This window comes from Syngnathoides biaculeatus, chromosome 20 (assembly GCF_019802595.1).
Source record: "Syngnathoides biaculeatus isolate LvHL_M chromosome 20, ASM1980259v1, whole genome shotgun sequence".
NCBI lineage: Eukaryota > Metazoa > Chordata > Actinopteri > Syngnathiformes > Syngnathidae > Syngnathoides > Syngnathoides biaculeatus.
The window spans coordinates 16,226,149-16,240,200 of NC_084659.1; the positions used below are offsets into that span (position 1 = coordinate 16,226,149).

The 14,052-nt window shown below is 42.0% G+C and overlaps 1 non-coding gene across 1 annotated transcript; it reads right to left on the bottom strand.

Annotated features, from left to right (window-relative positions):
- Nucleotides 1-523: 523 nt before the first annotated feature.
- On the bottom strand, nt 524-597 carry trnac-gca (transfer RNA cysteine (anticodon GCA)). Its single transcript has one exon. It is a non-coding gene; the product is annotated as a tRNA-Cys (tRNA).
- Nucleotides 598-14,052: the final 13,455 nt, after the last annotated feature.

The window sequence follows — 14,052 nt, forward strand, 5'->3', positions numbered from 1 at the left end:
GAGAATAAAATCTGTACCTTCCACCAGGAATCTCACAAACAAGAGAAAGTATTTCTTCCCACCACATGATAAATGTGGCTTCAAAATAAACACACAGCCTATTTTCTGTGTTTCTCAGATCTTCCACCAACAATTCAACGGCATTTTCCCCCCGACCATGAACATTTTTAAACACACGATAACGTTGAAAAGAACGAAAAAGTATAAATGACAGAGAAAGTGCTGGTTTCAAAATAAAGTGAAGTCAAAAATATAAAAGTCTACATCCTGTTCCATTATAGCAAAAAGCATCCACCATTACATTAAACTCAATAGCGGGTTATATAATTGCAACCAAGTCATCTGGACCATGCATTTGAAAACAATGAATCAGTGTCAAAAAAAGCGTGCATTTTGCACTGTATTTGTCATTTTCAAGTCAGGAGTGGGCAATTTGCTCCCATCTTTGCGGGGAGGTTTTTTTTTTACTCATTGAGTGATCAAAACCCCGGGAATTATGCAGTCTCGAAACAAAACAGCCGGAAGGGGGCATCCAGAGTTGAACTGGAGACTCTTCTTGATCTGCAGTCAAATGCTTTACCACTGAGCTATACCCCCATGTCTTCCTGTTACTTTTAGTTCTGTAGACAATTCAATATTCATCAATTCTGTGTTCCAGTTGTGAAATGTGAATGATGAGAAACTGTGGCATGATACAAATATCAATGGTGAAATTTGAAGATGACAAACTTAGAACACGTGGAACATTTGGATTTTAAACCAATAACTTTCGGGTTACACCTCAGTGCCCAAAATGGATGAAACATTCCTGACAAAAGCCCCCAGAAGTCCGTCAAACGCTCAAACAGTCAGCTCCAAAGACATGACATGTCCTTTTCCAGTGGAATCGGGATGTGAATTGAAGAAGAACCTTTTGATATCCATCAGAATGCAAGAAAATGCCCCTGATTGTGGTTTGAAACACAAAACTTCTGATCTAAGAGTCAGACGCGTGACCGTTGCGCCACAGATGTCAATGCCCAACAATCTTCTGTAGAGGTTTAATCCAAATTAGGGTAAATGGGGGGTGGGGTTTTTTTTTTTTTTTTTGGGGGGGGATGGCAACAATGCAGTCCTGGACATGCCGACTGGGTGAATCCGTGTCAACAAAAGCTTTGAACAGGATTTGGATTACAAGTCCAGAAGTGGGCAATTTCTCCCATTTTGAGGGGAGATTTTTTTGCCCCATGAGAGATGTCAATAAACCTTTGATTTCATTGCAGTTTCTGAACAAAATTTTGGGAGGTTCTGCATCTCTGTGCTTCATGGAGATTTGGCTTTGTAGAGAAGATGTCTGACACCACCACCACGCTCCTGCCAATCAACCTTCCATTGTGCGGGTCGGTGGTCGCTTGAGCTAACACGGAAACGAAAGCAATGGAATATGCTTGTATACCCAATGAGAAATGGCGCAATGAAAGTTACACAGCTCAGCAACGCTGCAGCCTGCTTTTAGAGTTCCTGGTTTGAACTGTAAGCCGTTTTATTCACCATGTGAGTTCTCCATAATTTGTCACGCATGTTTGCAAATGTTGAAGAAGTCAGAAAAGAAAAAAAAAGCAGCAAACAGAATGAGCTTGTTGTGGATGCGTGGTCAGGGTGATGGGCTTGAAAGCCATGGGGGTTCCCTGTGAGGTTTGATCCTGCCAAACAATGTAACCATAGACTTTGGTTTGGGATCAGTACGGGGTCAGTGGTGTGGTTCTGGGAGAATTTTGTATTGCATACTACGATGCAGATCAACAAAAAATTAAATTCTAGCATTACTGCTACTGTATATTTGCATGATAAAGCAGCAAATATTATTACAAATAAGAAGCATCAAGGACTGATACAACAAATTCAGTGATGTACCAGAACAATCAAACATTAGGAGAAAACGCACGAATAAGATATGCAAGGACAATCTGACAAAAAAATATAATCTAGAACCAATACACACCATGATCATGTTATGACCAAGGAAAGATGAAAGGGACAATTGACAATCCAGCCTTATAAAAAAAAAAACAACCACAAAAAAAAAACAATCAGGATGATGCACAAAACAGATACTAGAAAACAATATGTGAAGCAAGTAACACTGTATGTGATTGTGTGTGGGCCCACACACCACGTCTGTTGTAGTTTATCAGAACTATCTGGAGGAGAGAAACTGACCACAAATGAGCAGGGAAAAGTTTCTCTTCAGTAAGTCTTCTCATTCATTTGCTTTTTTTCCTCAAAGAGAATATTTCCATCATTTACGTCAATGTGACATGTTATATCACATTTGGACTTTTTATCATGTCATCATCAGTGAGGAGAGTGTGACATCATGTCATCACGATCTGATATTGGAGCTTCTCGTGATCCTCCAGTCCCTCAGCTTTGCAGTTTTTCACTTTGGCCATTTGGCTCGGGCCACATTTGCTTGAAGTTGACAGCATTTTGTTGATTTCAATGTTAAAAAAATCCATGTTAAAAATTTGAGTTCAGACTCTAATGGGTTGCCAAATTATTATCCATATTCATGTTTTGTTAATACATTTTTGTAATTTTAAATACTTTTTTGTTCATTTTGTGATTTCTGTAAGGTTAAAATGTTTCAAGATTTGTAATGTTTGACTCTTTCAGGTCACTACGTTTAAATGTTAATGCAAACCGAGTGAGTGAGTTGCTGGTCCTGCTGATTGACGGTTACAATGAAGCAACATTTCAGTTGGGAGAACTGGAGTTGTGATATTGGCCTGGGTACGTGTGGAGGTGGTTCCTGATTGAAACAAAAGGATGCTTTGCTCCTGCTTTCAAAAAAGAAAAGCCCCAGGAAAAGCTAAAGTTGGAATCCCCGTCAGGGAATCAAACCCCGGTCTTCCGCGTGACAGGAAGGAGATACTGTCCACTATACTAACGAGGAGACTCCTGTACTTGTGTTTTTCCCCGGAAAACAGATGGTCTTTGCCGACACGGATTCCATGCGGGTTTGTTTCACAACAAAACTGATTTTGCCAAAATACAGCTTTTGGTAACTCCCTCCATGAAAATCCTCTCAGGGATTGTTTTCAAGAAGAAGCAGGAAGTGACGGGACATGGAAGGACCGCCATCAAGTGGACTCGTTTGTTTATTTAGTTCTACCTCCGGGACGGGGAGCTCGTGTTCCTTCATGTTAGCCAAAAATGCCGGCTTGTTGCAGTGCTGAAAATTGCTTGAACACTGGGAGGCGGGGAATACCCTTCATAAGTTTGCAAGAGACCCGGGTCGTCAGTGAAAAATGGATTGCACGGTGCAAGGACGAGAGCTTTGTGGGGCCCAAAATGACAGGTAGGTGGTATACAGCTCCTAAAAAAGATTATAATTTGGTGGGGGACATGTAAATTGGTCTCTCATAACGTAAAAAGATCCGCGTACGTTATGGCCAGGCATGCTAAATGTTTGTCGATGTGCGCATCGGACGGCGTCGGTTATCGCCGGCGCGGCTGTGATGCGTCGCCTCGCACAGACTTCGGAGATCGCGGCGGGGTGGCGGCTCTTGAAGAACCACTGCTGATTATAGAGCACTCAGCCACGTGCGACGGGGGACAACGCCCTAAAGGCAGCCCGGCTAAGACTCCGTGAAAGGCCACCCCGGCCGAGGCACCGCTCCGCCGATCATGTTTCGGCAAGGCTGCACGTCAGGCTTGCGGACGGCAGCGGGTTCGAACAACGCTTGCCCACAATGGAAAAACACGCACACGCGCACGATAAACGCCCGTAAAGCCACAAGGGCCGGGCGGTGTTGTCATCACGGGACGCGGCTACGAACAACACCATAAATGTCGGCGCCATGATAAGCCCACCGCGGAGCCGAAAAATGACCACCCTGGCGACAAGCCAAGCCGGTATTACTTGGTTATTCAATTTCGCTCAGGTGAAGACTGAGTGAAACAAGTATCGGGAGGAGGATTAGGGCTGGTCGGAATTCTTTGTCCATGGCCAATAGGAGTCACAAAGCGGAAGTGCGTAAATAAAAAGAGTGCCTCTGGCTGATTTAACAGATTCTAAATTTTGTGGTCGTTAGTACCAAGAACTGGGACCTGAGTCCCCTCTACCAATGTCTCAATTTTGGACATGGCTGGCTTGACTGCAAAGCAGTTCGCGGGTCCTGATTTATAATTCGTTTCCGGGCGGAGTGAGCTTTTGGAAAGGAATGCACAGGGGTGTAGTCTTCTACGTTAGGATCACTCAGTGAGGAGAACCCACCCAAGAATCCGATCGCATCGGACCTCGGAGGATCAGGCAAGATGAGGACCAGAGCTGAAGTAAAGCTGGCCTTGAACTTACGAACGGCCGCCTCGCTCAGCCGGATTCCACAAAATGAAACGACACTGTGGGGAGAGGCTAGCGCATGCAATGGGGCTGCCACGGTTACAAAAGTTTCGGAATGAATTTGAGGGTAGAAGTCTGGCAAACCCGGGATAAACCTCTATACCTCCTTGCGCGTAGAGGAGTGGGCCGATGTTGAAGGACGGCTGGACCTTGGCAGGGATCCATGCGTGTCTCCCCCTCTGCCCAGACAAAGCCAAGAATGACCACGGAGGGTGGGTGAAACTCACACTTTCAGCCTTGACATATCAGTCGTGACGCAACCAATGCTGTCACAATGTCAGGTCTAAAGATGTTTGGAAATGCCACTTAGATTCAGCAAGTTATGGAACTCGAAGGAATGTGACGTCACATGGAGGGGCAAACATTTAGCCAGAGATGGGGAAAATGTTTGCACAGATGGTTGATTGATGGAAGTGTGTTGTATACGCTTTTCTGCATTCAAACGTGAATGACAGGAATGGCCGAACGAAAGATGAACAGATAAGCAAGGTTAATGGACCAGATTTGCGATTGGTCTTACAAATCAAAAGGTGGACTTAATAAGTTGCAAGCATTCACAGAGGATGATGTGGAAAAGCCGGCACAGGTTCATGGGATTGTCTATCTCTCGAAGATCACCACTCTGACGACAACACTTCAGCAGCGACCGATCCTCACTCTACTGGGGTTGTCTCGGAGTGACGTCACACGGAAGCAGCTTCAACAGATCCTCGGTTTGAAACAGAGCCTCAGTTTGGAACAGACATCGGAGGCATTCAGATTACAAAAAAAATTTGCATTTTGGTGTTAATTTATTTCATTTCTGTTGTGTCGAGAATTTTAAAAATATTTTTTCATGAAAAATTAGCTACGTTTGTGTGATATATAAATAAAATAGAGGTCCTCTGAATGAAACCTTTAAGCATTTCGCATAAGACGTCATTGACGAAATTCTGAAATATGGCTGCTGCATTCGTGAGTATTCAAACTGTTTCGTGGGTGTGTTGAAAGCAGTCTTCTATGAGGTAAATGTTAGAGTGAAGATCTGATTGTCCTTACTTCTGCCAGATCTCGTCATATTTTTGTGATTGGACAGAACACCTTGCCCAATGATGGAAGGTTTTTGGCAGACTTCCTTTTGTTGTTATTTCATCTCTGGTCATGTCCAACTCTTTGGCTTTTTAGGCCCTTTGAAAGAGTTGCAACCAGGCAACAATTGCTATCCTCATGGTGCTGAAATCGCTCAGTTGGGAGAGTGTTAGACTGAAGATATAAGATCCCTGGTTTCAACATTCACTACAGAATTATACATTTTATTTTGGCACTTACTAAACATGTAGTTCTGTTTATTTAGAGGTTCCTATGAAAAGAAGGTTTTGCAACCAGGTAAATGTGAGAGTGAAGATCTGAGTGTCCTGACTTGCCCCACTTCTCCTCATATTGTTGTGGATTGACTTTCCTGTTGTCGTTATTTCATCTCTGGTCATGTCCAATGATCTTTGGCTTTTTAGGACCAGTGTGCTGAAGGAAAAGGTTTTCTTCATGACGTTTGCGTTTTCATTGACTTATCTCTGATGTGGTCTGGGTAAAATCAATAGGCTCCCAGCTTTTCAACTGGATATTTGCCGGATTGATGCTGGATCTCGTCTAGGAAGCAAGCAAACTTGTTTGTGTACGTGTTTGTACTATCTTTGGGTTTGCCATAAGCTTTCCATGGTAAACAAAAATGCTGTAAAGTGAACAAACTTCATAGGCATGCCTTGCAAGTTACAGTGTGGTGATAACCCAAACTTGCAAAGGCACCTCATTCAATGCTTGGAAATGATCTCCAGTGAAAATGAAACAAACAATATTTAAGATTTTATTAGCTTTTTCAAAATTTACACCAGATGCATTACAATGTTTGTGGGTTTTAGCATCTAATCTACATGTAATTCAGGGTTGTCAGTCATTATTCCAGCCACATTTGTTTTGGTTTGTGGAATTAAAAATGGAAGCTATTATCTGCGGATCTACTTCATTTGAATCAAGACCGTGGATACATAATGTTGTAAAAAAAATCCATGGTACAGTGAGAACAAAAGATCGAGCTTCTTGTATAAAGGTGACCATGAACAAAAAACCTCCGGTTTGAAGTATTTGTCATATTTTACCAATTTGTAGCTGTCAGGTGGAATTCCTGATGCTTCAAAAATTAAAAACTTTCAAGAAATAAATTTAACAAAAAAATACTCTTGCTTGAGTTTTTAATCACAGGCTTTGTTCCAAGTCGGATGTGTATCTTACATTGATGTCATATATGTTCCATCGCACGAAAAAATAGCTAGTACCCCCAAAATTAGTTGTCACTCACAAAATTTATTGATGCATAAAAAAAATTATTGTATGGATTAGCATGAAAAAGGAATCTACTAAAAATGACAAACATGCAAGGTATCACTTGCTTTGCAAGGACTAGCCCAAGAAAATTGGCTCCATGTCCACAAAACTGTCAGTCATCACCAAAATATATGCAGGGAACATTCCTTCTCGAGCAGCTTTATACTCTGAGGATTTTTTTTAATGACATTGATATTGGATATATTTTCACTATTTTACGAATCAGAATAAGCTCACAAATGTAGAATCAACCGCTGCTTTGGGGACCAAGCGACCTTTTGGTTATGGGTCGAGATACAATCACAGCTGCCTACTCAGAATACAAGAAAGTTGGTTCTCGGTCAATAACAAAGTAAATTCATTTTACACCATTACATTAAAGATTTTGATCAGTGTTTTTCTCACATGTTCACTTGTGTCTTAACTGATTGGTAATCCCTATAGTTCCACACTTCACCCTATTCAACATTCAGTGCATCACATTTATTTTTCACTCCCCCTCCCAATTTTTGTTTCCATGATAACATTTTTTGATTATGGAGTACAATACCACCTCAGCGTTGTGCCCCATCGAAAGCTTCCTCCGCCGGACGCCCAAGAAAAAAGTAGTAATGCCGCGGGGTACTTGGGTACTTTTTTCCCTTCTATGAATCCAGCGGAAGGGAATTGGCTCCTATTGGAGGCACTTTTATCCTTTTTGTGAACAGCGAGAAATCACCACTTTGTGGAGCAAATGCATGGGCACTGTGGGGCCTACTGGGATGTCCTCAAGACTTCAGACAGGGCACCTTTCTCCTGTTGGACCCTGCATGGTGTTTTAACATGATGAAAAAGGGCCAATTTGGAAGTAAGAGGACGGCTACATCGGACTTCTTTCAAGCACCGTTGTTGACAAATAATTGCATTGCAATGCTGAGGTGAGAGAACTTATAGCCGAAACGAGCCCTCCGAAAGAGCATCCCTTCACCGTGTGATGTGTGTGGATGTGTGTGAGAGAAGAGAGAGAGACGCGACGGAAGAGCGTGAGTAAGAGAGAGAGAGAGGGAGGAAGGAGTGGAGAGAGAGAGAGAGAGATTCCCAACCACAGTTGGCGACGGTTGGTTGCACGGACAGATTAACAAAAGTGTTATGATAAAGAATTGTTAGCATTATTTGTCAATGTTATGATGGATGGATTTGCTACAAGCCAACGTTTTATCCTTGCTTGAAGATTCTTTGCACATACAGGATAGCGCACAAGTCCCCCACCAGGTGCACCAGTGGACTCCTGATCGGCCGAGAAGGGCCAAGGACAAGTTCACCCAACACACACACATCATTATTAAAGAATGCGCTTTTGTAACTTGCTTGCTCTCTCTCTCTCTGACCTTGCGCTCTTGAAAATTAAAAAAAAAAAAGAAAAAAACACAAAAATGCTGGTTCAGAACAGGGTTGGAGACTGTTACTGTCATTGTCTCACATGGGTATCCTAATTGAGAACAGTCTCTCCGTTCATTTTATGTTGTGCCCCCAACCATATTTCCAGAAAGTCAGGTGATTAAAAACTGACAAAGATTTGAGTAATTGCATGTACTGTTGTAATATTAGTCCAAATTGTAAAGTATAAAATATATTACAATTTCATAATGTTGGGAACCAGATACACAACAGAAAATTCATGGGGTGTGGATGGGAAGGTGGGTTGGGTGTGTGTGTGTGTCTGTTGGGGCGGGGGGGGGAGAGGTGGGGGGCGAACTTCTCGGTTTTGTTTTACTGCACTTAGAAGAGAAATGTTTGACCAAGTGAGCAAGCAAAGAGTTTCTTCCTTGTGTGTTCTCGGTCTTTTTAAACTTTTCATTCAAAGAGAATCTTTGACCACATATGGCAGGAAAAGATTTCTCACCATGTGTTGTCTGGTGTGTCTTTTTAAATGTCCCTTCTAGTGAATATTTTATCACACACTGGACATGAAAAACGTTTCTCGCCTAGTGTGTGTTGTTGGTGTCTTTTTAAATTTCCCTTTCTCAGTGAATTTTTAATCACAAACTGGACATGAAAAAAAGGTTTCTCACCAGTGTGTGTTCTTGTGTTGTTTTTTTAATGTCCGTTTCTGATGAATCTATTTTACCACAAAAACTGAGCACGAAAAAGGTTGTCACCAGGTGGGTTGTTTTGTTGTATTTTAAGTGTACGTTCTGAGAGATCCTTGACCACAAACTGAGCAGGAAAAAAGGCTTCTCACCAGTGTGTGTTCTTGTGTGCTTTTTAAACTCCATTCTCAGTGAAATCTTTTATCACAAACATGGACATGAAAAAGGTTTCTCACAGTGTGTGTCTTGAGTGGTTTTAAAAGTTTCTTCTGCAGAAATCTATGGGCCACAAATTGAGCACGAAAAAAAGGTTTCTCACCAGTGTGTGTTCTTGATGTGTTTTTTTAAAACTTCCATCTCAGTGAATCTTTTGATCCACAAACTGGACATGAAAAAGGTTTCTCACAGTGTGTGGTTTTCTTGAGTGTAGTTTTAATTTCTCTTCTCAGTGAATCTTTATCACAAAAATTGGACATGAAAAAGGTTTCTCACCAGTGTGTATTTTCACATGTGTTTGGAAATTCCTTACAGAAGCAAAAATTTTCCACCACAATGAGAACATTTGTTGGTTAGGTTGACATTCATATCACGTCCTATTGTTCAATCATCAATTATCATCGTCTGTTTGTGATCCTCCACAGTGGACTCACATCACTTGAGCTGTTCCTGTTGGTCTGAATGCATACCAGGGCTGCCACCCGACTGCCGGAGGAACAATTCCCTTGTGTGTTTTTACACCACTTGGCCAGATAACCTGATTCTGATTTCTGGAAGGCTCCGCCCCCCGTCTCTTCCTCAATTTGGACCTTCATTCTTCACTCTTTCAATGGACCCCCCAGTGGCTGGAACCTGGATGATTTCCTCCTGGTCTTCCTCTTTAATGTGTATCGATTGCTTCCTCCTCCTCTTTGATACCTGAACCTCTTTCATCTCCTCTTTGATGTGACCCGGACCACTGACTGTTTGCCGCTTCTGGATGAAAGATGATGAAGATACTCATCTGCAAGACAAAGACAAAGTGGTTAAATTAATTTGTTAGGAGTATTAACTGCACCTGCCAGACAGGTGGAGGAGGAAATGGGGTGTTATTACTCAGTAACCTCCAAAATGGACCTTTCCGACATGTACATCACTCGTTACAATAATAGCCAAATCCGGATGAGCCGATTGTCGTTTACGAACAATGGCTTGAAAGCCCCTCTCTTCCATAGTATCCGCAAGCAATCCTGGTGTCAGTAGCGTGCACTTGGAAAAGTTAATGTGACGAAGAAATTGGTCCTCAGAATGCGCTGGGGAACGTGCCAATGTGATTGAAGGTACCTGCAAGAGGTTACAAGGGACTGGTTGATTCATTTTCTAAAGCCCATAAAAAAAACAGTTGACAAAGTGTCTACGATTGGATTAAGGCGTGCTCAAGACCGCACGTACAAACTAAATGTGGATTAATATCAACAAACACAAGGCTTATTGTTCAAGGTAAGTGAGGGGAGAAGTTCTTCTCTGAGTTTGATTTCATTCTATCAGTGGCTTTATCCGTTGCAGCGGAGAACAACTTTCACTTTGTAAGTGTAATGGGGACCTGACTTGCTAAATGAACTGTGTAATGGTTTTATGCATCGGTCGGTAGGGATACGTAAATGCGCAATTTTGTCATGCAAGAGAAAGGTCTATTGCCCATTTGTATCAAATCGGGACTTCTAAGAAAGGAGCATTGGGTTCCTAGAGCCAGGTCAAAACGATACACCGCTACCATTTATACAGACTACAATGATATTACTAGTGCTCTTTCCATGTAAAAAGTACTCACGCGTTGCTTTACATGCGCAGACGATTCCACCAATTTTATTGCTGTTGGATGTCAATATGAAGTTTGCGATCGGCCATCAAACTTTTTTGCATCGCTACCAACTTTTAGCTGAAAATCTGACATATTGGTCTGCTCCGTCCAAAATCTAAATTCCAGTGTACATTATCCTTGCGTGGAAATAGTCGAGGACACAAGTACCCTCTCTAATTTTTCATCTGTCTGGCCATTAAAGGACAAGATCCATGAGGACAATGAGGACCACTGCTGAGCAAACATCAGATAGTGCGTCAATGACTGGCCCCACACCAGTTTAGTATCGCACATCATCAATAGAAAGTGTCATGGTTTATTAAAAAGATTCCAAATTACAACAGAAATTCCATTAGTTTACTTTAATATAAACCATTTGGCCAAACCTACAAGTTCTATAGCAGAACATTAATTTTCCTCCCTGAATTTGATAATATATGACTTGCATTTTGTGTCCTGTTATGGTCTGTGCGCCCTTCTACTATTGGGTTATTCACTAAATTTATGCATAGTCTCATCTGCTTCTATCTCATTGATTGAATTCACGAATATAAAGGGAGAGTTTTTGCTTCACCAGCTTCTGGTATCCTCACATACTTGCCATGTGATCGTGGATTGTTGAACTTGACCGCCTTTTATTCTTTCCTTTCAGCTCAGCCGTGTTAGGGTCGCCACATGGATTTTGCGTGTTCTCCCCGTGCCTGCGTGGGCACTCCGGTTTCCTCCCATTCAACCCAACAACATGCAACATTAATTGGACACTCTAAATTGCCCTGGGAGTGATTGTGAATGTGGCTGTTTACACCTCTATGGCCCTGGATTGTGGAACCAGTTCAATATATATATATATATATATATATATATATATATATACCATTTCCAAGCATCCTCACAAGGCTAGTGGGAGTGCAGGGGGACCCAGAATCTTACCCCATCTAAACTTCGGGGCAAAGTAATCTGTTCATTAATCTTGTACGTTAAAATGCATCATCAAAGGGGGCCCATAAATGAGAATATCATTCCAAATTAGGGAATGCATACAACCAAAATGAACCACAACCTACTCTGCGTAGGACACCAATTCGAGGGCTGCCAGATTGAATTGAAACACGCGTCAGTAGTTGACGTTGTGGCCCCTCCTCCTTTTTTGGTCACAAACTTTTTCCCTGTACTTCTCCTGACGTCTTGCCACACATTTCACACGATTGAATCACAACCACTTCTCTGGCTACAATAAGAGGGATGAGACACAATGTGAAAAATCGGCACATTTTTACATATATTAAGACTAAGATTTGGACATGTGTTAAATAAGTAAATGTGACTCCCCAAAAAAATGTTGTGGACCCATTTCCTACAATTTAGAACTGTGTTGGTAGGTAGTTTTTTCTTTTTTTTCCCAAATTCTTTACTTCGTCTCACGTCATGGTGCCGCCATTTTGTTGTCAGTTCTTGTTATTTCAAGTCTTTGTGCCTACGAGCACAAAATTTCACGATAGTGACTCGCATGCGAAACACTGTGAATATCGTAGGGATGGGTAAATGAAATTTGATTTGTAAGCAGATGCGAGGAAAGCTGAGACGTACAGCGTTGGATTTTAGGAAGGTATTGCCAGGAAGTGGTCGTACATGCGGAAAGGCAGTCCCAACGGCAAAGGGACCAAAAATTCATAAGGAAAAAAAGGCGTGGTCCAAAAACACAAAACAATGTGTAAAAAAAATTAGACATGCAAAACATCAAAATGGAAACTTGACTTGATATGGCTCCTCAGTAAAGGCTATGACAGGGGACGAGGGCAGTTTACACGGCATGACACTCCGGTGTTGGGGTGAAATCATTAGCAATAAGGGCAGCCTCGGTTATTAAAAGTGTCTCGTCAGCCATTTTGGACCCAGGCACAACAGTGTTTTGATTACCTAATGCATATTGCTTCTCATTTGTTTGTGAGTCTAGGTGGGGAAGTAATTTTGCCTTTTTTGGCCCGCTTTTTAAACACATACATGGTCCAAAGAAGAAAGTTGTTTTTTTTTTTTTTTTTTTTTTTTTTTTTTAAGCAATGCTGGCCCAGCTGAAGAAAAGTAAATATCCATGGAAACCAAAGCTTACGTAACATCTAAAAAATATAATAATATTAAAAAAAAAAAAAAAAAAAAAAAAAAAAAAAAAAAAAAAAAAAAAAAAAAAAAAAAAAATCGGACAAAAAAGGAGTAGTAGTCGTAGTAAAGAGTAACATCGCCAAAACATCGGTAAAGTTGGTCCACTGTGCGGCCGCATCATAATTAAGGACAAAAGGCCCGTTATTTAGACACACATGAAAGGGTTTAACATATATGATGGAAACAGGATCAGCAAAACAATGAAGCAATGTTCTTCCATCGTTTCCGGATTGAGTGTAAATGAATTACGATATGGGATGAGGATCAGAATTAACGTAGGGATTAAATATCAGCCTAATGTTAAAGGGGAAAAGGTTACAGAGTCATTTCCTAACTTGAAAGAGCAGAAAGGAGACGACGCTGAGGGGGAATTTACAAGAGCAAGGGCTACCGCAAATGCGATTCCTTAGCAATAGCTAAGTCCAAGCTTCAGAAATGATGATGCTGAGGTTCTCGCCTGGTGTGACTGTGAACAGGTGGGATAGGATGATTAGAAATGAGCTCATTAGAGGGACACGCCAAAGTTGGATGTTTTGGAGACAAGTCGACGAGAGCAGACTTATATGGTTTGGGACATGTTCCAGAGGTAGAGGGGTGGAGTATGTTGGTTAGAAGAGTGCTGAGGATGGAGCTGCCAAGGCGAAAAAGAGCGAGAGGAAGACCAAAGAAAAGGTTGATGGAAGTTGTGGGAGCGACATGAGGACAGGGATGTGCTCGAGAGAAGCATTAACACAAGATGGGCCTTAGATGAAAAAAAATGCGGACATGCTGTGGTTGGGACCCCTAATGGGGACAAGCGAAAAAAGCAATGTATTGTTAGTTGATTATACTAAGTCAAAGAGTACCAACAAATGCAGCCCTAGGGGGCCACCAAAACCAGTGCAATCGTAGGCCAGGTCCAAGCCCGGATAAATGCAGAGGTTGAGTCAGGAAGGGCATCCGGATAAAAAAACTGTGCCAAAACAATATGAGCGTTCATCTAAAGAATCCCATACCGGATCGGTCGATGACCCAATGGGTTAACAACGGCCCGCCCCCCGGCCACCTGCTAACCTGCAGGGCAGTCGGTGGAAATTCAAGCTAACTGTGGGTCGAAAGACAAAAGAAGAGGAGGAGGAACACCCGGATTCCAGCGTTCAGAAGAAAAAAGAAGGATCAGAAGAAAAAGAGGGAATGCAAAGAGCTACAAAACTGAGTGTAGGGACCTTTGAAGGTGGGGGACTATTGACAGGAAAAGCCAGGAGTTG